The sequence below is a fragment of the Nomia melanderi genome, chromosome 2 (assembly GCF_051020985.1).
Source record: "Nomia melanderi isolate GNS246 chromosome 2, iyNomMela1, whole genome shotgun sequence".
NCBI lineage: Eukaryota > Metazoa > Arthropoda > Insecta > Hymenoptera > Halictidae > Nomia > Nomia melanderi.
Window position 1 is genome coordinate 10,988,239 of NC_135000.1, and position 24,050 is coordinate 11,012,288.

Genomic DNA, 24,050 nt, shown 5'->3' on the forward strand with positions numbered 1-24,050 from the left:
TGACTAAATGTTTTTCAGTTTCACCCTTCTACGGCAAAATCGTTTGATGGCATCGAGATAGTCTTTTGGTGTTAGATCTGACGATAACTGATCTTATACGTATACGCTCACCCGTGCGAAGCGGTAGATTTGGTCGTTTTAACTGCCCAAAATTGAAAACACCAATATATCAAATTTTTCCGACACAATATGATTATATATATAATAATCAATTATAAAGTATATAATAAATAAATAAATATTAAATATTAAATATTATTAATTATATATATAGGGTGGAAATTATAAAGCGTTACAGTCCAATATCTCCGAAAATATTGATTGTACGCAAAAATGTTTCAGACGAAAGTTGTTCAATACCGAGGGGGACATCATGTGGTGAAACTTTTATTTTTCCTCGTGAACACTCCAAGGTGAGGTGAAGGTCAACTTTCTTTTTTTAAATGGAATGATACATTTTTTTATCCGCCGTCAACGTTTTGAATTCTCTATAAATTGTTGAGAAGTCTTGTATGTACGCGGTACCAGCTCGCCTAAAACACTCGTTTAACAAAAAAATTGGTGTTCCGTTTTACTCTATATAATAGTATCTTCAATCATTTCAATCGACCTCTTTTAGTTGAAAATTATTAAGTTGACACATAGCCGGTGAATTTCATCAGGTACAAACTTCTTTCCTTGTGTACAATAATACGTACCGCTCGGTACAGCCCCCCTGATAAGAATCAGAGATGTATCTACGTTACCAGCTAATTAGAACGTATCGAAAGTAATGTTCACGTTGTTCACATTTTCACACATTATTGCTATATATGCTTGTAATCATCAGTTTTCCTACATATTTATGACTTCTAATTACGTTTTATATTGTACATTAGAACTGTACAATTAAGTTTTAAAAAAGTACAAGCAAGAGGTTCACACCATTACTGGTTTATTAAATTAATCCTCCTATATAACCGAGATAAAGTCATGTTTAAGGTATACGTATAAAATGTAGGTCAGTTTATCGTAAAAAAATATCTAAATAATTTCTTAAATCCCGATCTTGCATAAAATATAAATACATTGGCTTTTTAAAGAGATTATTTTAATGAAGCTTTCAAACGAGCAATAACATAAAGAACTTTTTACAACGTTTTTTTGTTTGAAGATATTTAAAGTTATTCAAACGATTTTCAGGTACATGAATGCATTTATTCTTTGGTTTTTATACGTGGCACAATAATCTTTATGAAATTATCGTTTATGAAATATAATAATTTATAAATTGGTTTTACTGAAAAGTATTTTATTATTTTCGTCGTGTTATAAGTGTCATAGGTAGTCTTTATTACTATCTTTACTTGTTTAATACTTCCAGCAAAACCAAAAGTAAACAGTTGAGAATAAAAAACATAATTGTGCAAAATACAGATTTTATATATAATTTTGGGATTCCAGCAATGAATTCTGAAGGTAGTAGAAAAAATAGTAACAGTTTATTTTTCGATATACAACTTCGTTTGATTTGTCACGCGTTTTCAAATCGACTCTGTCGACAGGTGCAAAACGCTCGTCGCTAATGTTCGCGGTTCCGTCAACTGGTTCGCCCCAAAGAACGCCGAGTCTACGCGAGCGTACTCTAGCCGCACACGGGAGACATGCAATTTCCTATATTACAATGTACATTTTCAACATTATACAATAACGTTAATACACCGGAGTCTGAAAAGAAAGGCGAGACTATATAAATTATTCTACTTCAGAAAACATATTACAAAATTATTAATTCTATTTATAAAACATATATAGTCTAATTACTTCAAATAAAATGATTGGGATTTGATTGAGACAAAAAGATTTAAAAATGTTGTGCAGAAATTTCTTATTCGCAGAGTTGATGTGTACACAAATTGTAAAAGCGTATATTCATTAACATATTTCCAAAACCTAGAAGCAAACGCTTAATGATTGAGAATAAAATTAAAGATATAATAAGTGTAATGATTTCAAATACAAGAATTTATCACAAATACATAATAAGAATATATTGATGAGGAGATAAATGCACCTTCAAGCCTAATGAGAAGATGAATGCACTTGAATAAGCAAAATAAACGAATCACTCGATAAGTAGACAAATATATTTTAACAATCTGCGGGTTCTATGAACAGTTCAATATATATTATACTTAAGTATCCCTGCAACATCAGCGAGCGTAGAGCACTATTTTCCAAAAGTAAGGAAATATTGCAAGTGATAAACACAGTTAATTTGTTGCTACAATAGAAAACATCGATTTAATAGTATTTCTGTAACAAAACAGAAATATTTCCGCACATACGTACGCCAGATATAACGATGTACATATGTATGTATTTATGTATCTAAATATGCATTACATAATAGCTAGTTTTATTGAATTTTCAACGTGCGCGATCATATGCTTATTTACTGACAATTTCTCTGTTGCTTGTTATTAAATATGTTTTACCAGTTAGATAAACTCTCCACTTTTAGTTTTCATCTTCAGTCTCTACAGTTTCAGAAACCATGAAAAGATGACGAGCTGTGATGATAGACTGATTTATGGTTCCTGTTATGTTTCTATATAGGATTAAAACAAAAGTCAATTCAAAATATGGTAAAATAATGTGTTAATGATGTTGGAAGTGGTAGACGTCTTTTTGATGTTAAGTATTTTACAGGAGTATCTCAGGATTTTTCTCTGGCTGGTTTGCTATATTAGTATTTGTAATCCCACTACAACATAATACACATACGGCGTGTTACTTGCACAGTAGATATCGAAACTATGAAAAAAATATTTACAGGGAAGTTGTTTGATACGAAGGGGCACATTATATGGTGTAAATGAATTTTATGTAAGTATTATGATGGGGGAGATTTCGAAGTCAATTTAATTTTTTAATATAATTTTACATTTTTTTATTTATAGCATGATAGCAGGCATTGAAACCAGTTCTACGGTATGCCGTATCACATTGTATCATGTCGTAATATCACGAATAAATGGTATCAAAATCTCGTCAACACGTAATGCACAGATCTTTGTCATTCGTCACCATTGAAAGTCACTGAACCATCGATGACCATTTATAAATAAAGATCGACTTTCTTCAAGGTGTGATATTTTTTCTATAAGGATATTTGAAAGAAGCTCTGTTTTCCAGAAATGTTCACAATTATTGATGAGCTATCAAAATAAATTGTAGATTATTGTCGGATAAAATATTCAACAATTATAGAAAGACAATTATTAAAACGCCTACAGCAATGTATTTTTAACGATGATGGGCATATTGAAGGATAGAGTAAGTAAAAAAATTATTTTCAAAAGTCAAAAGTGAAAATTTAAATGCATTATTAATATAGCAGTGTTCGAAATAATCTTAAATTTTTTATACTTGTTACAGCACTAGCGTTTTTTATACAAACATATTTGTCTGGTAGATAATTAATCAGTCTAGCACGAAAAGATGCGTAATAAAATTACAACACGTTCCGTTGACCAACACTGTCCGATCAGTATCGATAAAAATTATTACACATTTCGTTTATTTACGGCATTACTAGATGAAATAACATGACGTAGCATATTATTGAACTTGTCTTAGCATCTGCTATTGCGTTGTAAATTGCGTTTTTTTTACATAAAAAAAAAGTTTAACTTATTCTTGGATTACCCCCACTACCACAATCACATACAAATTATTTATATTGTGTAATGTACTCCTTCATACCAAATAACCTTTACCTCTAAACATGTTTTTCATAGCTTCAATACCTGGCGAGATAATTAATCATTTGCACTTAAATGTAACAACCTATATGACAATTTCAAAAAATACAAAAATTAGTTTAGAAACCTTTCATTGGGAAATCTATTCCTGAGACAAATGGTTAGTCATTAATGTTGACATATTGCGTACGAGTCTGGAGATATTTCATATGTACATAGCTAACCAAACGTGGATGCCAGGTCATGAGATATACAATTTTAATGCTCGTTGTGCGTGAGTATCGACGATCGACGAATTAAAGATAGCTTGATCTGTTTGTTATGTTACTAGGTGTACGAGTATAATAAAGCCTTGTGGCAACTTATGAGAAGGACGTGTGTGAATGGTTAATTAAATCATTTATTATTAATTCACTGTTAGGGTAACGGCGCCTAATATGGAGCGCCACAATATTTCGAAAAATAAATAGCTGGACGTGTCATTTACCATGGGAAACACTTTGTTAGTAATAGAAAATGATCATATTAATAGTTAGACATCCATTAAGAATTTGTCATTGGTTATGTAGCATTATTGTATTTGATAATATATTAAATTTTCTAAAATACGAATGACATAGTTAAATTTCTTAATATAGATAGATTAAAAAATTGTATGTTTACATATTTTATCATTGAATACATTTGTTTTTCAGTACTTAAAAGCAATTTGCTGCAAATTAATTCTTTTCTTAAAATAGTTATTATTTTTCTATCGAAATGCGTGGGTGTCTAATATGGAACATGTACCATATTTTTTGTTAATGTTACATATTATTCTATTGTGTATTTTGATTTTATGGTGACAATTACAGAAATGATAATATTGGAAAAAAATATGTCCAACGTATGTCTTCACGAAGAATGTAGTGATTTCGATGTGTTATTTATATATCCAATGTATTTGGCTTTACCGTGGCTTGAAGGCATTTAAATTTTTACATTGTTATCGATCGACATTGTTGGCGCGTCGTCAGTAGAACATCGAGAGAGGTATAACAAAAGAATATCCCGACGATTCTGCTTTGCTGACCGGGAAGAAAAATAATACAGATGATCAGAAACATCAGAAATATACCTAGTAGCTAAGGAGACAGTAAATTGTGACAAAAAATCCCAAAACAAGTGCATGTCAAAATGCCGAAAAAGTGGAAAAGAATTAGTCATTATTATCAGTGATGTATAAAACATTTCATTCGTTTTATTGTTATTAATACATTTTATTAATGGAAGTCAGCGTTTCATTAGGCGTAGATATTAAAAGAAATTTAGTATTTATGTATAAAGTAATTATTAAGTACTCGTGTTTACCGCAAGGGTGTTCGAGCGTTGTAGGCGTTTTACACGTGATGTGCCGACGTATAAACTTATATTTCTCGAACAACTATCCGAATAATCGGGAACAGAACTTAAGAAATGAGTAGGTGCTAAGGTAGACTTGGTTCTTGTTGTGACTCGTTATGTTCTGATATTGTACTATCTGTGATCTGACTTCCTACTGCCTGAACCTCCCAGAATCGTATTCGATGATGCCTCGGTCGAGTCGTCTTAGCGGGAGTGAAGACGTTCTGGTTGGTTTTTGTAAGTATAGAGGGTTGTTGAAGGGAGACAAAGTTCCCTCCCTTCTTGGGCCTTCCTAGTTGCTGATGTTACTAATTAATTCGTCCCGTTTGCAATCCTTGACCGTGGCAGGTAAAAGGCAAGAAACGCGTTGGCCTTAATAACACATGCTAAAACAGACGGACTAGAGAGTTAGAAATGCTGATGCCTGGACGCCATATGTAAACAATAGACAGGGAAAGCTGCAGTAAGGGTCGCGTGTCTTATGGGTTCATGGATTTATGGCTGCCACGGACTCTTTTCGTAATACCGAAAGGACGGTTGCAAGTCGCGACGGGACGAAGGCTCTTATTGTTAAAGAAATCTAAAGAATGTATAAATAACTCTTATGGAAAGATAAAATGTATACAAATCTAAAACTATGGTAATCTAAGGACCCAGACGAAACGCGAAGGCTATAAGTGGCCTTAACAGTCATCACAGATCTGTTATTCTTTTTAAATAGTCTATTATTTTCGATGACTTTAGTCCATCTTTCAAGCTACTGCCGAATTTCTTGACGAAAAAAAAGATGGCCATTTTGAGGCAATGAATGCGTCAATACTTTTTGGCACCTCTTCCGATATTTGGAAATTCGTATCTGTTAAATGATGTTGGAATGGTCGGAATAAACGAAAATCCAATGGGGCCAAATCAAGGGAGTATGCCGCATGTGACAGGATTTCCCAGCCCAAAGAACAAATGACATCCTTTGTTGCTTTTGCAACGTGTGATCAGGTGTTGTTTTATTCCAAGATGACATGCCGTGTTCCGTTCTGTAGTAATTTTGAGGTTTATATCAGAGGTGCAGTGAGCAGAAACAGTAAAATCGCTATGGAAAATAAGGAGTACGTTTATTGTGATACGGTTTAAAATACAAGATCTATTCTACGCGATGGCTGTGACTGAGTGCAGCCCCGCTTTCGCCAACGATGGGACACTCAATTTATGGTCCACCATCGGGCTACGTGCTTTAAGCATTTCTCAAAAACAGTCCTGTATCGCGCCAGGCGCTCGAAACGAATCTCCTACTACGACTTCGGAGAGATCGCCTCCTAGCACGACACGTTATCTGTAAACGGTCTTTTTCTTTGAAGTTCATCATTCACGCGAATCAATTGCTACTGGTAGCGATCTGCATTGACAGTCTGACCAGCTTAGAAGAATTCATGGTATGCTACTCCCTTTACATCCCACCATACGTACAGCAAAAGCTCCTTAGCGTGGATATTTGGTTTTGCAGTGAATGTCGACGATTCTCCAGGGTGAACCCACAATTTTCTTCACCCAGAGTGGTGATACAATACCTATTCTCGTCGCACATTATGATGTTGTGTAAGAAGTACTCCTGTTTGAACCTTGTTAACAGCGATGTTGCCATCTCACGTCGTCGTCCTTTGTTCTCAGAACCGAGCTTATGCGGTACCTACTGACTTTGTTTCTGGCCAATCCTAACTTATTCAGTCGATGGGAAATTGCTTTTTGTGACATCCCAAGTTGCACTGCTAGCTCATGATGTGTTTGTGCGGAATTTTCACAGAACAGCTGCCTTAAGTTCCTCGTCTTCAAATTTTCTTAGCTGTCCGGAACTTTCTCGATTAGAAAGATCAAAGTCGTCGCTTCGAAATCTTTCATACCATTTTTTACAGTTACTGTAACATATGATACGACTTTTTACAGTTGGTGTTTATGTGTTACTGCACCTTCACCCAACGCAGAACAAATCATGTCAGCAGCTTTGGAGGCATTTTTCTTTATTTGAAGACGCCGCCATCTTTCTTACAAATAGCTTTTGTTTTGGCTAAATGTCAAATGTTTCATAACTGTAAGTATTGGTACTTAAACAGGGTTATAAATAATTTAATATCAAGGCACCGAATTCATTTCTGCACCTAATAATTTGCGAAGAAACAGTTTTTATATTAATTTATAACATAAAAATTGTCTTTTAGAAATGCGAAAAATGAAAGTCAATATTAATTATTGATAATTTAATGATAATGATGTTTAATGTGTAGTGAAGGTAAAAATGCAGCAAAGAAGTAGTACGTAGAAAAATGTTTTATTTGTGATTTGCGCGACTTTTAGATTTACACTGAGTCGTCCAGCGTGGACCCGTCCTCTTATGCGCTTTTTGGGTTCCACGCTGGAGACAATTGACGATCGATGATCGGTCGACTTTCGTAATGGTCAGCGCTGCGCTGCGCCACATTCGTAGCCGGAAGTAGCCTGGCCGCGCAGATCGTCGCAAATGGTTTGTCAGAAATACCGAATGACATTTCATCTGAATAAGAATTTGTGATGATATCGATATTCTTTGAGTAAGTGATGTTATGAAATGAAGAAAAATAGTGAATAAGGACTGTAATATTTCACGTAAAAGTGAAAGCCTGATAAGCCTACAATTGAAGATTAAAGAAAGAAGAATACTTTTCTCGCTTCGGAACGTTTGGTACCGAAACAAAGAAAATGGCGTCTAAGGTTCAGAAATGAAGAAATTATTTAAAATATTTATTCTAATGGAACAAATGTAAAGGGATAGATTACAAGAATACTGGTGAGCGAATCCATTTATATTAATATTTATTTTTGAAAATAACACGAGATTTTAACCATAACACGAAAATTAATGAAAACGTCAGTAGACATGATCTCTTGGCGTGGAAAATTACAAAAACTTCTGTTCTAAGCGCTTGTTCGTTATCTAATAATATTACATCACCATGTGGAAAAGTTGTTGCCCTCAAATCGTCAGAAATATTTTACATTTTGCCCATATGGGGACACAGTAGAGCCACAAAGAAAAACTTTTACAAGTAATACAGCTAGGAGTTGCAAAAATGTATATAAATGAGCCAATAGAATTTTGGGAAAATGTTAGATATATTTTCGGGTGAATGTAAATTTACCATACTTGGCGTCGATGGAAAAAGAATGGTTTGGGGAGAGGAAATTCTGATTTTAAAAACCAAAATATTTCTGAAATAACATTGTTTCTTGTTGTGATTGGTTTTTTTTTATAAACACAGCAACCTTTGTCTTCAATCTTTTGTTGACAGGTTGATGCGTAGTGTCCTTTCTGATTACATCTATAACGTCTTGTTTTAATTCTATTTTTATTACATGATTTCGACTTATTTCGTTACATCTGTGTCTACTGTATTCTGGACTAAAAAACTGTTAAAGTAAGTTATATTTTAATTGTTCATTATCTCTTTCAAACATTCCCGTCAATTTCTGCCACATTCAAATGTGCTTGTATGAAACACTATTTACTGAAGTTCATAATCTGAAGAAGAGATTGAGAATCAAGAGAATTATTCTTCAGTCGTTACTTTAATCTTTCACGGCGAATTGCCCTTGTAGCCAAGACGCGTGCATTGTTATTAGAGTTAAACAATTGACGATCGCGGAGCCAGTGATCCTATTGAATCGATTGGCTGATATCTATCTAGAAGCAAACTTTGACTTATGGAAGTCAGACTTTTTCTTCATTCAAATTATACAAATAAAATACATGTTAAACATTTAACAGTTCGAGACGGTTCATTAAAAGACTAAAATTAATGTGCCGTAAACCAAATTACGAGTTAAAAATAAATAATGTCAAAGCGACGGTAAAACACGGTGCCAGAAGTTTGATGATTTAAGGTTGTATTTTAACAGCTGGTGTAGGAGAGTTGGTTTTATTGATGATATTTTAGATAAAAAGAAGCACTTAAACATTTTAAAGGAAAATTGAATAAAAAGTTCTTATAAATATAGTTACTATACTAAAGATAAGTCTGTAAGAATAAAAGAAGAATTAAAATTACGTTTAATAGAAGAGTGTTTATCTGTCACACTGAAATCGTTTCAAATATGCCATTACGCCTGCGGTATGTAGTTAGACGTTTGGGATATCCAACAAAGTATTAAAATGATTGTAATCTTTTTTAGGCGTACTTGTGTACAGCAAGTAAATTTTATCTAATGTTGAAATGAAATCTAATTTCATTTACAATATATTCTTCTATATAACAATAAAAAATAAAATAATTGATTTTTTACATCTGTAAATATGTGCTTTAACCCATCACGAACCAGAAAATTCCGTAACTATGTTTCAAGTAAGTATACAGAGCAATAATTCCACGAGGACTCTTTCCCTCGCCATCTTCCGAGCAACGGATAATACATGTGCGATTCTATATACGGTTGTATTAAAATCGAATGAAACAAATAAGTACGGTGCTGCCCCAACGATTTGACCGACTACTCACAAGTTGGAAAGTTATAAGGGCAAAAGGATTTTCCAGTCACAATGCCATATTGAGTAGCTACAACAACAGTGACGCCTCCGACGCCTTTCGACACATCACCGTTATTGTTCGACCGACGTAACAAAGAACGAAAATAAAACAGAATGTAACGAAATAAGATGTAACGATGTAGAATGAGTATTGGCGTCACATATCGTTTCGTTGGCTTCTTAAGTTTACGGAATCCCGAGGATATAGAGATCCTACTATGTACTTTAAGTTTGTCGATAGTCGGCCAACTTGTTGGAGTAGTATTGCACTGATACTAGCATTGTACAAACCATGAGTTATAAGTCCATCGTCTTGGAAAAACATATTAAAGTTCAATAAGTTCAGACCCTGCATTGTCAGGACGTTAACATTGGGAAACCTATTCGTGTACATTACATTTAAAATTAACCACGAACTGAATATTTTTATAACCAACAGTTATTCAAAATATAACCGAGTTATTTGGTAAACGCTGCATTTCTGCAAACATCTGAATTACACGATACAATTTTATCGCTCGGATTATATCACCTAATTATATTTTCGTGTTACGAGACCTACTATTTAACAATCTGAGCGACTCCTTGGTTTTGCATCAAGTACATCTGTGAGTTAAGTAACCTCTCAGTGGTTCATAAATTCCTCATTGAGTTCGTTCACGCCATTTTACAACTTCCTGAAGTTGTAAAGGTTCGTCTCTGCTTAACTATATTCCTAGAGGCTCCCTGATTTCGTATTAGATTCGTTCGCGCATCTAACTAACAAATTGTAACCATATTCCGAGAATAATAACCCCACAGCCGACCTTTCGCACTGCTTGTAGGCCTGGCTTGTATCATGTTTAATCAAATGTTTAAATAAACGAGGTTTAATCTCTCAGTAATCATGACGATTTATCCTGCGACGCATTATCCTTCGTATAATGCTAGAGACGAGTTATGCTGGGATACAATATTGTTCGTATGACGTCACAAACGATATATCTCACGACACAATATCGTGTGTACGACACTAAAGCCGAGTTACCCAACGGCAAAATATCGTTCGTATAATTCCGATTATTAAATAAATCTTTATTGAAAACTGTATGCCTTCATTTATTATACCATAAACTATTTTTCGAATTGATTTTATTTTAAATAAGAACTTTTAACATAAATTCGACTCATAAAGGTTTTGATCTACACGTAAATCTGAATTTCGACTTATAGAGGCTAGGCTTCTTTTCAAATTGAGGCGTAAAATTTTGTAAAGGAAATACAGATAGTTTGAGTTACAAAGTTTTTGTATTTCGAATTGCTGAAGTTTTTACATTAGAGCAGAAGGGAGGAAAGAAATTTGATGAGAAATTTTATTGTGTTCCATATATTGTATTGTCGCGATCCCGTTGTTCCACATTTTCGATTGTTGTGTGATTTCGTATTTGATTGGTTTGACTGATCGTTGGAAAATTTGAAGAGTAAGCGTGTTTGGAATAGTTTTAGACAACCATTGAGGAGTGGAAATTTGTTGGTAAAACTCCGTTCCATTGTTAGAAGTTACCGATATCGAGATTTAGTGTTTATTTGTTGGTAGTTACGCAGAACTGAAATTGAAGCAGTAATGGGAGGAGAAGAAAAAGTGGAACAGATTAAAGGAGTGCATTTCGCGCGGAATGTAGTATTAGTATATTTACTAGTAAGACTTTTTAGTACAGTAACCTCTCCCGAATTGTCCTTTTCGCTCTAGTTTTGAATTATTTGTATGCATAGTCCTACGCCTGTGAATTTATAATTCCTGCACCTATGCAATCCTCATAACTAATAATAGAATAATGTACTTTGTTTAATTGCCCTTTTTTTAGTCTGTACATTTTTTAAACATGTGGAGACTTTTTCCATTGAAATGATATCAAACATGATATAATTCGGACCAGATCAACTTATTTTACTTTACTTTTATGAAAAATCAAACTGATCGATACATAGACACATTTAAAACGTACTATTATAGATATCTTTTCTGAAGTTGCCTTTCGAACCGCGTACCTATTCCCGAATTGTCCACCGAACAGCATATCTATTCTCGAATTGTTTCTCAAATGACATAACATTTTTTCCTGGTTGAAGTTAGAAAAAAATAATACAGGATGTTACGTTGCCGCAACTTACGGAAAGGTTCTTGTCCCGATCGAAGGAAGAAGACAAGGCGAGAGATAACAACTATCACTTTATTTTATACAAATTGAACTTTGATGGTACGAATACTGATGGAATGACTGGATCTTTAACGTTTAGTCAGAAGAACAGTATAATCGCGATCAGTTGACAATGATGGTCAGTATTGTTATTAAAAAGTAACACATCGGAAGTTCTTAATTTTTCTAGTTTCGGGTTGATTATACTGTTTAGTAGCATTTATCTGTTTTTTTAGCATGATTGATGTAACTAATTAACTTTAATTATTAATAGACATATTACAAATATATATATAGGGTTTCATGTAAATATTTTTATTTGTATGTCTAATATTCAATTTTGTCGACTAATGCATCTATGAGCACTGATGATCGCTTACTCGCAACGTGACCGTCCTTATTAGCGTGTTATAAATATATTTTTCTTTATTACACAACTTTATTGGGTGAATAATAAGAACACGCTTCAGAAAAATTAAAGAAGCTCAATGGACTTCTGAAACTCTTTGGAAAGCAATTCAGGTTATTGAAAATGATCGCACGATGCAAACAACTGGAAAATCATTAAACATTTCTCTTTCAGCTTCATAGTTGATAATAAAAAGGCAAGATAACTCGAAGTCGATAAAATCAACATTTTACACTTCTGACTATTCGATAAACAAAAAGTAATTAATTAATTTTTTTAAAAGATTTTCATTTATTTTTATTATTTCATCAAGGTAGAAGGCAGAAAAGTAAGAAAAAATCTCACATTATAATCAAATTAATTATTATTAAATTAATCTATTACCAAAAGCAATGATAATAGCGATGTAAGCGAAATAAAAAATAAATGTCATTTTTGCTCCCAATTTTATAATATGTTGACGATGAAATATGGTTAGAAATAGAGATATTCAGATTTCTTTTCTTTCTGGGGTTGCTTCCATATGGAATGCGTCCCTGAAGAGTTTGTTTGAGGCAAGCCGATGTAAGATTGTAAGGTGTCAGGAAAAATTCGGCAGACTTAGGCCAGTATTCAAACGAGTTTTAATATTTCAGTTAGCTTTAATGAATAGAAAAATAGTCGGCTCACGACTGCATAAAAAACGCAATAAAACGAAAATACGTTCTCCGTCGAAGCGACTGATCCCGACCACGGCTCGACGAGAAGTGCCCCGATGTCCCATAACGTCTAAAGCGTTTGTTTTTTCTCCCCCAAAATTACCGATGCGCATTTCGGCGCAATTCAAACGGGCGTCGGCGCTTCTTACACTTTCTCGAAATTACCGATGCGCATTTCGGCGCAATTCAAACGGGCGTCGGCGCTTCTAACACTTTCTCGAAATTACCGATGCGCATTTCGGCGCAATTCAAACGGGCGTCGGCATCTCTTACAAAATCTCATCTTGGTTCTTACTTACGAAGATTTTCTGGTATATCCGCGCTGTCTATCAATTGCAACAATTCGGGGTACCCGGATGGAGGTATGATTGAGACAATTTTCCCTTGTCTGATGGTAAAGGAGTATCGTCCTACGTAATTCCCGTTCTTTTCAAACCTTACAAACTTGAAGGATATGTACGCGACAAGTGTTACTTCCACTTGGAGGATATGTATGCGGCAAGTGTTACGGTCCTCAGATTATTATGACTCAGAAAGTGACTGCTTTTACCTGCAGGCATGGGCACACAGTGCTTCTTGGGGGATTATACAATGAAACATTTAACACGGACTTCCATTTTTCCTTAAAACTCCCTTTAACCTTTTTCCTGATCCAATCATTACTGTTGAATATTTATTTGCAAAAATAAACACAACACAGTTTGGAAAAACTAAATGTATATTTATTAGTGTGTATTAACACATTGAGCGCCGGCGACCTAAGAGACATTTAAAGCCTGATACGGCAACGTATCGGCCACTTAAAGCCAAAACGCCGGCTTCATTCGCTTATATCTGATCAATGAGTAGCCAAAAAAAATATTCAAAACATTATACATTTTCGTGAAATAGTACATTTTAATTGTATATTCGTCATAAACAATTTAACAGAAATGAAAAATAGAAACAAAATCGAAATTTTTAATTTAGAATTATAGAAAAAATACAGTTTTTTGTTTCATGGTGGATTATTACATATATATAACATAAACAAAAAACAAAAATATTAATATTTAATTTTCCCTATATTTAGAATCCCCCTTTCCACGGGGCCGGCGCTCAATGTGTAAGGTAATTTACAAAGACTGAAAACGAAACGCTGTTCGGTGGTTGAGCGTTTGCTACGAACTGCCGAACGACGCGAAGAGAAAAAAAGGACGCTCGGCGCGTGCAATAAAAATGGCTGTCCTTCTCAGCAAAAACAACCGACTCCTGCGAGGGAGAGGACTGCACCAACGGATACTTTATAGCCATTAAAAATATATTTCATGCTCACTCTCAACAATTACCTTCGCACCGCCAGTAACAATGGTACTGCATTTCGCAAATCCATGGTATTGTACAATTCGTTCGTGGAGTGCATTATAAATATCTATACTGTCCACCGATCGTAAGTTGGCCGACTGTTCACAAGCTAAAAGTGCACAGGGGCAAGAGGATTCAGCTGCAGCTTCGCCTTGCCCCTTCCAGGAAATGTAGCAGTTAGACATCTGTGTTTTCAGGATTCTATAAACATAAGATGCTACCAAAACGAAATTCGACGCCAATGTTCGTTACATCTCACTTTATCGCATTCTATACTATCTGCTTTTTTCGTCACATGGATCGGCCAACAACAACAATGTGTTAAAATCGAGGCGTTCCTGTTGTTCTATAGCTATTGACGTAAACATTCTGAGTGGAAGTCTTCTTACCCCTGGAACTTTGTAGCTTGTGAGTAGTCGGCCAACTTATAACAGGTGGACGGTACTCAGTGCGGCATCGTGGTCTATTTACTGTCTGTTATAGTTGCGTTATTTAGTAATTTCTGAAGTGTTTAACATTGAGAAAACTATTAATTAGTTAGGGTTCATACATAGTAGTAGTATGTCGAGTCCTCTCGATGTGCGATGGTCAACTGTGTCACAACTACTCGCACCATACTTCGCAACATTTCTCAAACATGTAGCGCATCGATGGAGCCACATCATCTTGTCCATCCGAAAGCTCGGTGTTTTATCTTTTGACGAAACCTTCATTATCACGCATTGCACAACGAAGTCAAGTATCGTCATATCAGAACAGAAATGTAAAAGGTGGTAGATCAATAAGCGTGTAATAGATCTTTACCCTAATTCCTTATCGTGGTTAATGGGCCAGAAGAGTCTTGTCGGGTGCGAAGGGCTTTGGTACCGTAGGCCTGCCGACCCTCGGATTCGATGTATGGAGAATCCGTCGATGAGTCTTTTACCGATCCCCAGATAAAGATGCACGTCTACTAAGGTTCTGAAACTTAAGCGTCTCTCTGCCTGCTTTAATTGAGCCTCGCTCAGGTATTCGTAATTTGCATTTAACTCATTCGAGATGGATTGCATATTGTGCGTCAATGCATTTTCTAGCTAAAAAGTCAAATTACACGGTGTGTTAGTGTGTAATAATCATGAATTTCTATTATTAGTTAATAATGAAAAACTTCCTTACTTTACTAGTTAATAATAAAAACTAAAAATGTGCAACAATTAAAATTTTTATTGGTTTCAAGTTAAGCTCCAAGAAAAGCAATACATAGCCAAGAGCGTCGCGGTTACAAAAAATGAATAGTAATGATGAAAGCAATGATTTTATGTCAACTTCCTGGGGGACATCATTAGAAAAAGACTCTGGTGTTGAATGCGTGAAACAACGCGCAGCTTTTTCCTGCATATGAACAATAATTGCGTGAATAATGGCAGCTGTTTCTTGGGACAGTGCAGTCTTTGTGACTATGTCACAAATATCCTCATCCACTTTCACTGTGATTTGATTTTTGGAGCGGAGGTATTCTATTAAATATTATAACCTTGATTTCAACTTTTCATCGTTGCTACATGATTTGGTAATTGACAGTTTCCTCCATCGAGGAATTTATGTTTTGTGAATTTATGGGAAACGATAAATGAATTCAAATCTAATAATGATTTGAATTCTTTTTTCTTCGAACACGAGTCGCGGTACTTACCACCATTATCTTTTCTACGATATACATTCGAAATAATGTATTAGCAAGCATTTAATTTACGATTTCAAAGTCTTTCACTTAAAGTTTAATGAAAGACGCTGTTTTTATATTTCGATTTGGAAATAGACTTAAGGTATTGCGAAATGTTTTCTTCTTCCGTTTTACTATTTTCTTCTTGTTCTCTTCTATAATGTGCGACATAATGTACATTATTAAATTAAACATGCTGTACATTATTAAATTAAATTTTTCTGTAATAAATTCATAAATGCATCAGAACGATAACATTTCCATACTGAATTGTATCAAATCACTTCGTTTTTTGAAATAATTAGCATCGACAGGTTTATCATCGAGACTATTTTTTAAAATTGAGCCAGCGATACAATTTTTGGTGTCCGCTTAATTATGACAGCAGACAAGTTTTTTTGCCCCGGGTTCTTGAAAAGATAATATTTTTCAAAATATTATTTATTAACGCATAAGCAAATTTTTACTGAATCGATACGGTATAATTTGAGAAACATAACTTTCGATTATGTTCACCTTATATACTCAGTTAATCGCAATTGGATTAATTAACTGTTCAAAGATGAAATAAGTAATGATATTAATATATTGAGCTTATTCAAATTTCAATAGTTTTATTTTACAGCCACAACATTTTTTTTGGAGGAAGATTTGGTATATCTGAATAGTTCTCGGGCTTAGGAAAACTGTTTTTAGGAAAATAGCGTTCTTGATGAAAAGTCAAGTAGCAAGTGACCGCAGCGCACGCGGTCGTTGTTATAAATTTAACCTTTCAATAGTTCTGGCCTCGAGTTAATTCTGACAAGAATTTTGTATATTTTCTTCAACAGTACGCCGTATAGAGTTAATCTTCCAATGCATGTTTTTAAATATCAAATCATTTATTTTCCATGAAATGGGATGATAAGAAAGAAATGCATGTCGTCTATTTTTCAATCCAATGAATTTGTCAATACAGACGAACAGTATTGTTTGAACGGTACTATTTGTCAACTCAAGGAAGAAATGCATTATGATTTCGCACTGAAAGCAATAGATAAAGTAAACATCACGGTGAGCTTCGTTCAGATAATAAGGAAAAGCATTAGGCTTGCCTCGCTTCAGCGGTTAACGATACGGTCATATTACCGTCAGTCGCCATTGTTTCAGATTGTTTCGCAGTGTCGCTTCTAGTTCTCTTACAATGTCTGCGAGGTTGGATGCTCTTCCGAAAACTTAATTTCGTCGGAATGCTTTTGAAAGAGTGATATTTTAATAAAAAACGGAATAGATGGGATTTGCTGTTTGTGAACTAATTTGTTACCGTGGTAGTTAATCGCTGGTTGACTATGAAATCAAGAATATTTCTTGTTTCACTGACGGAAGCGAAGCGTGGAGATTTTCACAATTTTATAATTTTTCTTGGTAGAGTTAGTTACACTTTTTCTTGGTGATCCCGATTTTGACAGTTGCAGGCCTTGGTTAGGAGGTCCCCACCACTGTCCCCAGTGGTGAAGGTTCAGATATTTACGGAAAAGGAAGTTGCACTCGGAAATATTTTATGACGATTTGCCAGATATGGAAACTGTCTCACAGAGAATTTTATTTATGGTATCAAATTTGGGATTTCCACTATCATTCAACGATATTGGGATAGGGATTTCAACGATAAATAATTTTTTCTCTGCTCCTATCTATACAGTATAATGTAACATAATGTAATAAATTTTTATTATTTCTTGTACATTCATTGAAAATATAGAGCTTAGAAGTTAAAATTGTATCAGTGTCCGAATCTTTTTGTGACCGACTGTGTTGATAGGTATTTTTAATAATTCACATTATGGAAAGCACGAACTGATAAATACATTTAAATATTCTATGAGCGACTTTTGGGACAGGTTTTGTGTTAATCAAATTGAGCTGATTCTTTTGTAATATAATGCCGTTTATTATCGTGTACCATGCGTCGTACATTAATGGCGACTTTCGGGAGTGAACCAACCAAAACGAGCGTCGATCGTGGATCAAAGAACGAAAATGTCGACTGACAGATGGCAGTGTCAGCGCCCGTGTATCGTCATATTTACCACGTTTCAACATTTCCCCTTGAGACAAGGGCGATTGATTTAGACCCCATTCCTAAACGCTCGATACATTTCTCGTGCTTTAATCTAGGTAATCCCTTGTTCAGGACGTCGGCAGTCATATCTTCTGTGAAAACGTGCTTGTCGCTTACCTTCTTGTCCCGCAGTACCTCCCGAATAAAATTGTTTCACGTCAATGTGCTTATTTCTGGAATGGAACGAAGGGTTTCCAGTAAAGTTTTTGCGATCCAAGATTGTCGTTAAAAATCAGGACGATTGCCAGTTCTCTGAATCCCAGTTCAGTCACGAAACTTCGGAGATAGATGCATTCTTTTGCAGTTTCTGGATGCCCTATGTACTATACCCTGCTTCGGTACTTTGCTTCGCTCCGGAACTCAAGATCGTTGCGAACCCCGTGTACGAGCGGCGGTGATTTAGACAAGACGTTCAATCGGAGTCCACAAAGCATTTCGGGGATCTCTGTTCGGCTTGAATAATATCTCTATGTTCATGGTGTCCTTGAGGTATCGTAGTTCCTGTTTCATCACGGTCCGACGGGTTTCGACGTGACAATCGTTAAATTGACTCAATAAACTGACAGCGAAGGCGATGTCGGGTATGGTCGAGATGGCGAGGTACATCAATGCCCCTACGATCTCTCTATATGGCATCTGCGATATTTCGGGTGCAAAATCCTTGTCTGGTCTCACGAGCTTGACGTTTGCATCCACCGGAATTTTTACTTCGTTTGACTTTGCCATTCCGAAGCGATTTGGATGGCTCTCGCATAGCTCGACTGGTGCATAGCGATGATGTCTTCAAATTGTGAAAACTCGAATCCCAAATAATAATGGATCTCCGAGATTTTTGATTTCGATTTTGTTGTTCGATTTTAAGAACGTTTCTTGACGCAAATATTATGTCGTCGACATACATCGCGATTAAGATGAAATTTTCGTTCTTTCCGAGTTGATAATCACATGGACCCGCGTTGGTGAAGGTGGCGCCAATTTCCTCAGCCATTTGTTTAGCGTCGCATGCCGAGACCTTCCGGCTTGGCGGAGACCGTACAACGACATTTTCGGGAGGCATACTTTGTGACTGGCTTCAAATTCTCTGAATGCAGCCTTGGCCTGCTTCTGTATATCGCTGCTTCGTCTTTCCTTCTCAATGTGAACCTCCAGAGCTTCGAGGATGAAACTCGGATGCTCTATGTAGATTTCCTCTTGAAGAATTCCGTAGAAATAGGCAGTTGTTATGTCCAGTTAATGTATTTTCATCTTGCGATGAACTGCGACCACTACAATCAATCGGAGTGAGCTCAAGCGAACCACTGGAGTAAACGTTTGACTGAAATAAATTCCTGGGCGTTGAGCGAAGCCTTGAGCGACGAGGCGTGCTTTCTTCTCGATTGTTCCGTTCGTTTTGTATTTACTCTGCAGGACCATGCGATTTCCGATGATCTCTGCGCCCTTAGGTAGATGATTTACGATCTTACAGGTTTAGTTTTTAATGATGAATTTCAATTCAGTGGTCATGGCGCTGACCTGACCCACTCTTCGGAATACGGTCCAGTCACGGATTCATTCACGGGGATCTCCGCGACGAAAGCAAATTCCGCGTCCGCGTATCTGACGTCGATCGTCTGATACAATTTGTGCGGTCTCCCCCTTGATCCGGTAGAAATGTCAGTCACCCCCGTGTTCACTTTGGAGCAGCCGATAGTTGTGGATTCTTTTCCTCGAATTCTTCTTGTTCCGCGATAATTTCGTGCGGATTATTCTCGGATTAAATTTCGTCGTTGAGATTTTTTTGAAAAGACGATTTCAATGATGATCTCACGAGGATTTGGTGTCAGGTTCTGAGTTGCATTTCTCTGCTTTCCGAAGAGGTTTTCCGAGAGGAATTCTTTATACTTCTTCGATGAAATTTTATGGTTTTCCTTGAAGACAATGTTTCGATTAGTTATGGTTTTCTTTTCGTTAGGATTCCACATGTGATGGGCTTGGATTTGTCCGAATAGCCAAGGAAGATTCCTTTCTTGTTTTGTTCGTCAAATTTCCCTCTTTCAAGGTTTGAATTGAGAAAGAATGCTTGACAGCTAAACTCTGTGAAGTTGTTCACGTGTGGTATATTTTCAGTCCAGATTTCGTACAGCGTTTTTCCGTTCAGGTTTCTCATCGGGAATCTGTTGCGTATATAATTCACAGTTGAAATCGCCTCGGCCCGAAAGCTGGAAAGAAGTCCAGACTTCATCAAGATGCATCAGGCCATATCAAGGAGTGCTATTTCTCTTTTCCGTAGTGCCATTTTGCTCCGAATTGTAAGCAACGGCGAGTCTTCTAAAAATTTCGTGTTCCTTCGGGTAAGTATCAAATTCTTTATTGACATTTTTTTCTGATTGTTAATCTCTGTCTTTAATTCTTTGAATTTTTCAAATGCCTCGTTCTTCGATCTCAAGAAATGTATGTCGCACCATTTCGAACAGTCGTCAACAAACTTGACGAAGTATTTCGCTTTGCTGAGTGATTCTACGTGAGTGGATCCACAAACGTTCGAATGTATGATGTCGAGCAAGTCGGTTTACTTTTTGAGTTCTTAAGAAAAGGTGTTCTTGTCATCTTTCCCTGGACGCATACGTCGCACTCGAACCCAACTTGGTCAAAGTTTAGTTCTTTCAAGATTCCGTTGCTTTGCACGTTCACGAGATCCTTGAAGTTCAAATGACCGAGTCGATAAAGTCAGTTTATGATCGTGTCCGATAATTTTCGCGAAAATTCCGAAGAAATTTTGTACATGTATTAATTACAATTTTATAGCATTAATTTTCGGGGACAAAATAAAGTCCGCTTGATTTTCTCCATATTTTTTCTGAAAATTACATCGTAATTATTTTTCGTTATTTTACTGACAGAGAGTAAATTGGTACCTAAATAAGACACACGTAGCGCGTCGCTCAACCGAATTTGGTTTTGTTTTCCTGCGTTGTTTGTCGAAAACGCCATAGTTCCTTTCGCTTTTATCTCCGTCGACTCGCCGTTTGCTAGATTCAGTCTGCCGTTTCCCGCATCTTGAATTTCCGAGAAATCCTGCAGTTGCTTACAAAAACGTGAGGTGGCACCGCTGTCCAAACACGATTTCGGTTCGTCGTATTGTCTGCTCGCTGATAATGTCGCCGTGTTTTCCACGACTTTTTCAGATACTCGCAAGCTGACTTCTTCCTCGGTATTTCTCGCATCCTGTGGAGGATTTCTGTGTCTGCTCCAGCAATTTGCAGCTTTGTGCCCAAATTTTCTGCATCGGTGGCACTGAAATTTGAACTTTTCCTTCGATTCCACGATTCGTTTTTCTTCTTTGAATCGAATCGACATTTGGTTCCCCCGTTTTACCATCATGGCGTTCTGTGTCGTATTCTGCGCGTCGTTTTTCTGAGAATCGTTCTCTTCGATAATTTTTACGTGAAATATTTCCGGATTCGGTAATTTGTCACGAGATTCGATTGCACACAGAAAGTTTTCGAAACTCGATAGCAAACTGTACAGAAGCATGATCGCGAGTACATCTGGGTTTATAGCGATCTTTATCTCGTTTAGTTTGTCTATCGCATCGAAAGATTTGCTTACGTGTTCGCATACATTGCCGCCATCTTCCATACGCTGAAAAGTGAGTTGTTTCCACAATGGCGCCTTTCTGGCCAGTCCGTTCGACTGATATATTCCTTTGAGCTACAACCGGACGTCGCGAAACTTTCATTTGTTTTAATTCGCAGGTTCTAATCGGCAAAGTGGTGTCATTTCAATTTGGTTTTATTACAGTACGTAATTGTTTTAACTATTTGCTTTCTATTGTTTTTCATTTTTACACATTTATGCTTTGAACTTAGTATTGTAACTTTTTTACTTGGTTTGGTCTTATAAATTGTTAGAGTACAATCATCTGATTTGTAAATCACTGCCGAGAAACATTCCATTCCAGTAAAAGAAGTTGGGTAAATGATCTGACTAATTTGGGGTCAACAAATTTACTGAGTGATATGGACAACGATCCCGTTTCTTCTTTCCCCAAGTGGAAACTAGGTTTTTAACATATTTACCGTTGACATTTGTCGCTAGCTAAAACCTGATGCCAAATTTATTGAGTTTTAGGTTAGCATGTACTGTATGAATTTACAACTGACTCTTGTAACGAAGTTGTTCATCAGTAGTCAGATTGATACCGGGCTTGTAGCTATTCTGACTAGTCTTGATAAATATGTTCTATATATTGGAAATTAGAGCAAATTTGACAGTTTTCAGATGGTGGCTTCGCTGTGTTTTTGTTTATCAAATCGGAGGAATTTTAAAATTTCTGTAAGAGTAATTCTGCTCGTGGTTTTAGAAAAATAGGCAGGTCCTCATTTCAGATTCCATTGATACGAAATGAAATTGATACGAATAGAATACATTACGTGTGCCAATAATTTTGTGACCTAGTTTAACGCACGAAATTGTAATATTTCGTTTTTTCATAACTATAAGTGATAATATTGTTGTTTTTTTTAAATAGTCTTATTAGTTCAAAGTCTAAATATTATGTTTTTTTTATTAAAAAGTATTGAAAGTTCTTTTATTATCTTTTTATTTTTCATATTTCCGTTAACTTCCTGCGTGTGACAATAATTGGGTGACTCACTGTAAATATCGTTCAGTTCGGTTTATTAGTTTGTTCGCATTTATGCGAACGCGAGACCTCTGCCAATCGTCATTTGTTTTTCGCACCACTCTGCGCAACCAATCGTTTAATTTTGCGGCACCTGGGTTTTCATACACACGCCACACACAAATCCACATATATCCTGCATAGAGTACAGTATTTTTTTAAACTCATCGTTAAGAATCCGTTGTATGTATCTGTTATGTACCTGATATGGACTTTGTCAGATTATTGAATTACTTATGACGAATTTGAGGGTCTTCGATAAGGCTGCGTTGTTGTTAAATTTGTCGACCGGTCGCATGATCGGGCGCGGTAAACAAGTCAGGTGATGAATTTTTCTTAGTGAAGCAATAAGCAAAAAAAAAACAAAAATTGTCAAATTTAAGAATTTACATAAAGTTAGATGTACCAAATAGATAACAATAAGTGCATAATTTTTAAATAAATTTGGAAAACATAAATTCTAATTGATTTGTCCAATATGGTAAAGAGTTTGAAAACAGTTTTTCTATTATTGAAGTGACATACATAGCTGTATATGGAAATGTAAGCGTTAACGCCTTGATGAATGTCGATAGCTTTGGCATCCCGTGTCTCGAAAACTAATTGTCAAATCAAGTGTAAGAGTCGACTCTTGTGCGTAGCACGGTGTCCTTTGTCAGAGCGCTTGGAAATTGGGACACATTTGCAGAAGCGATTTCCGAAATCAGCGCGGTGCGTTCTTTTATCGAGGACCAACAGGACACGTGCGCTGTCCTTCAAGTCGCAGGTGTTAATTTCCGTAAATGTCGCAGCATATAGTTCTTCTGTCGGAAACCGACACACAGCGTCCGAAAAATTGGGACACGCGTGCGGAAACGGTTTCACAGAATTGTTAACGCGCCCCTCGAAATGAGACGCACGAGACTTACGTGAACGACTCGGATGTAACTTGACACCGAAGGACCAGGTCTCTTCGGTCATCGGAAAAGTGCGTCGCAGCATTCGAAGGCGACAAAGATGCCTGCCGTAATTCTAAGTTCGCGCCTTTTGTCCATAAAAATTCTCTTCGGTAGCCTTAGTTCTTCTGTTCTATTTACACAAGGGTGCTTAAAAAGGGTGGCGATCTTCGATCGCCATGCGTTCCGATCGTCAGTCACGTTCCGTCGAAGACCAGTCCGGTCATTTTAATAAACTAAATAATCAACCATCCTGAGAAAAACCATCCTGACCTTTCCGAATTTCCGCTTACACAAGTTACAATTTAATGGCTACTGATATCTTAGCATAAGATAACATTTGCCA

The 24,050-nt window shown here is 36.1% G+C and overlaps 1 long non-coding RNA gene across 2 annotated transcripts in view; it reads left to right on the plus strand.

Moving 5' to 3' along the window:
• LOC143174269 (uncharacterized) overlaps positions 1 to 24,050 on the plus strand; it is a 316,575-nt gene that overhangs the window by 22,698 nt on the left and 269,827 nt on the right. Inside the window, exon 2 of one of the 2 annotated variants that reach the window (XR_012998078.1) lies at positions 343 to 413. The exons of the other annotated variant lie outside the window; for it this stretch is intronic. This is a non-coding gene — a long non-coding RNA (uncharacterized LOC143174269). The remainder of the gene's footprint in view (positions 1 to 342; positions 414 to 24,050) is intronic. 2 annotated transcript variants of the gene reach the window in all.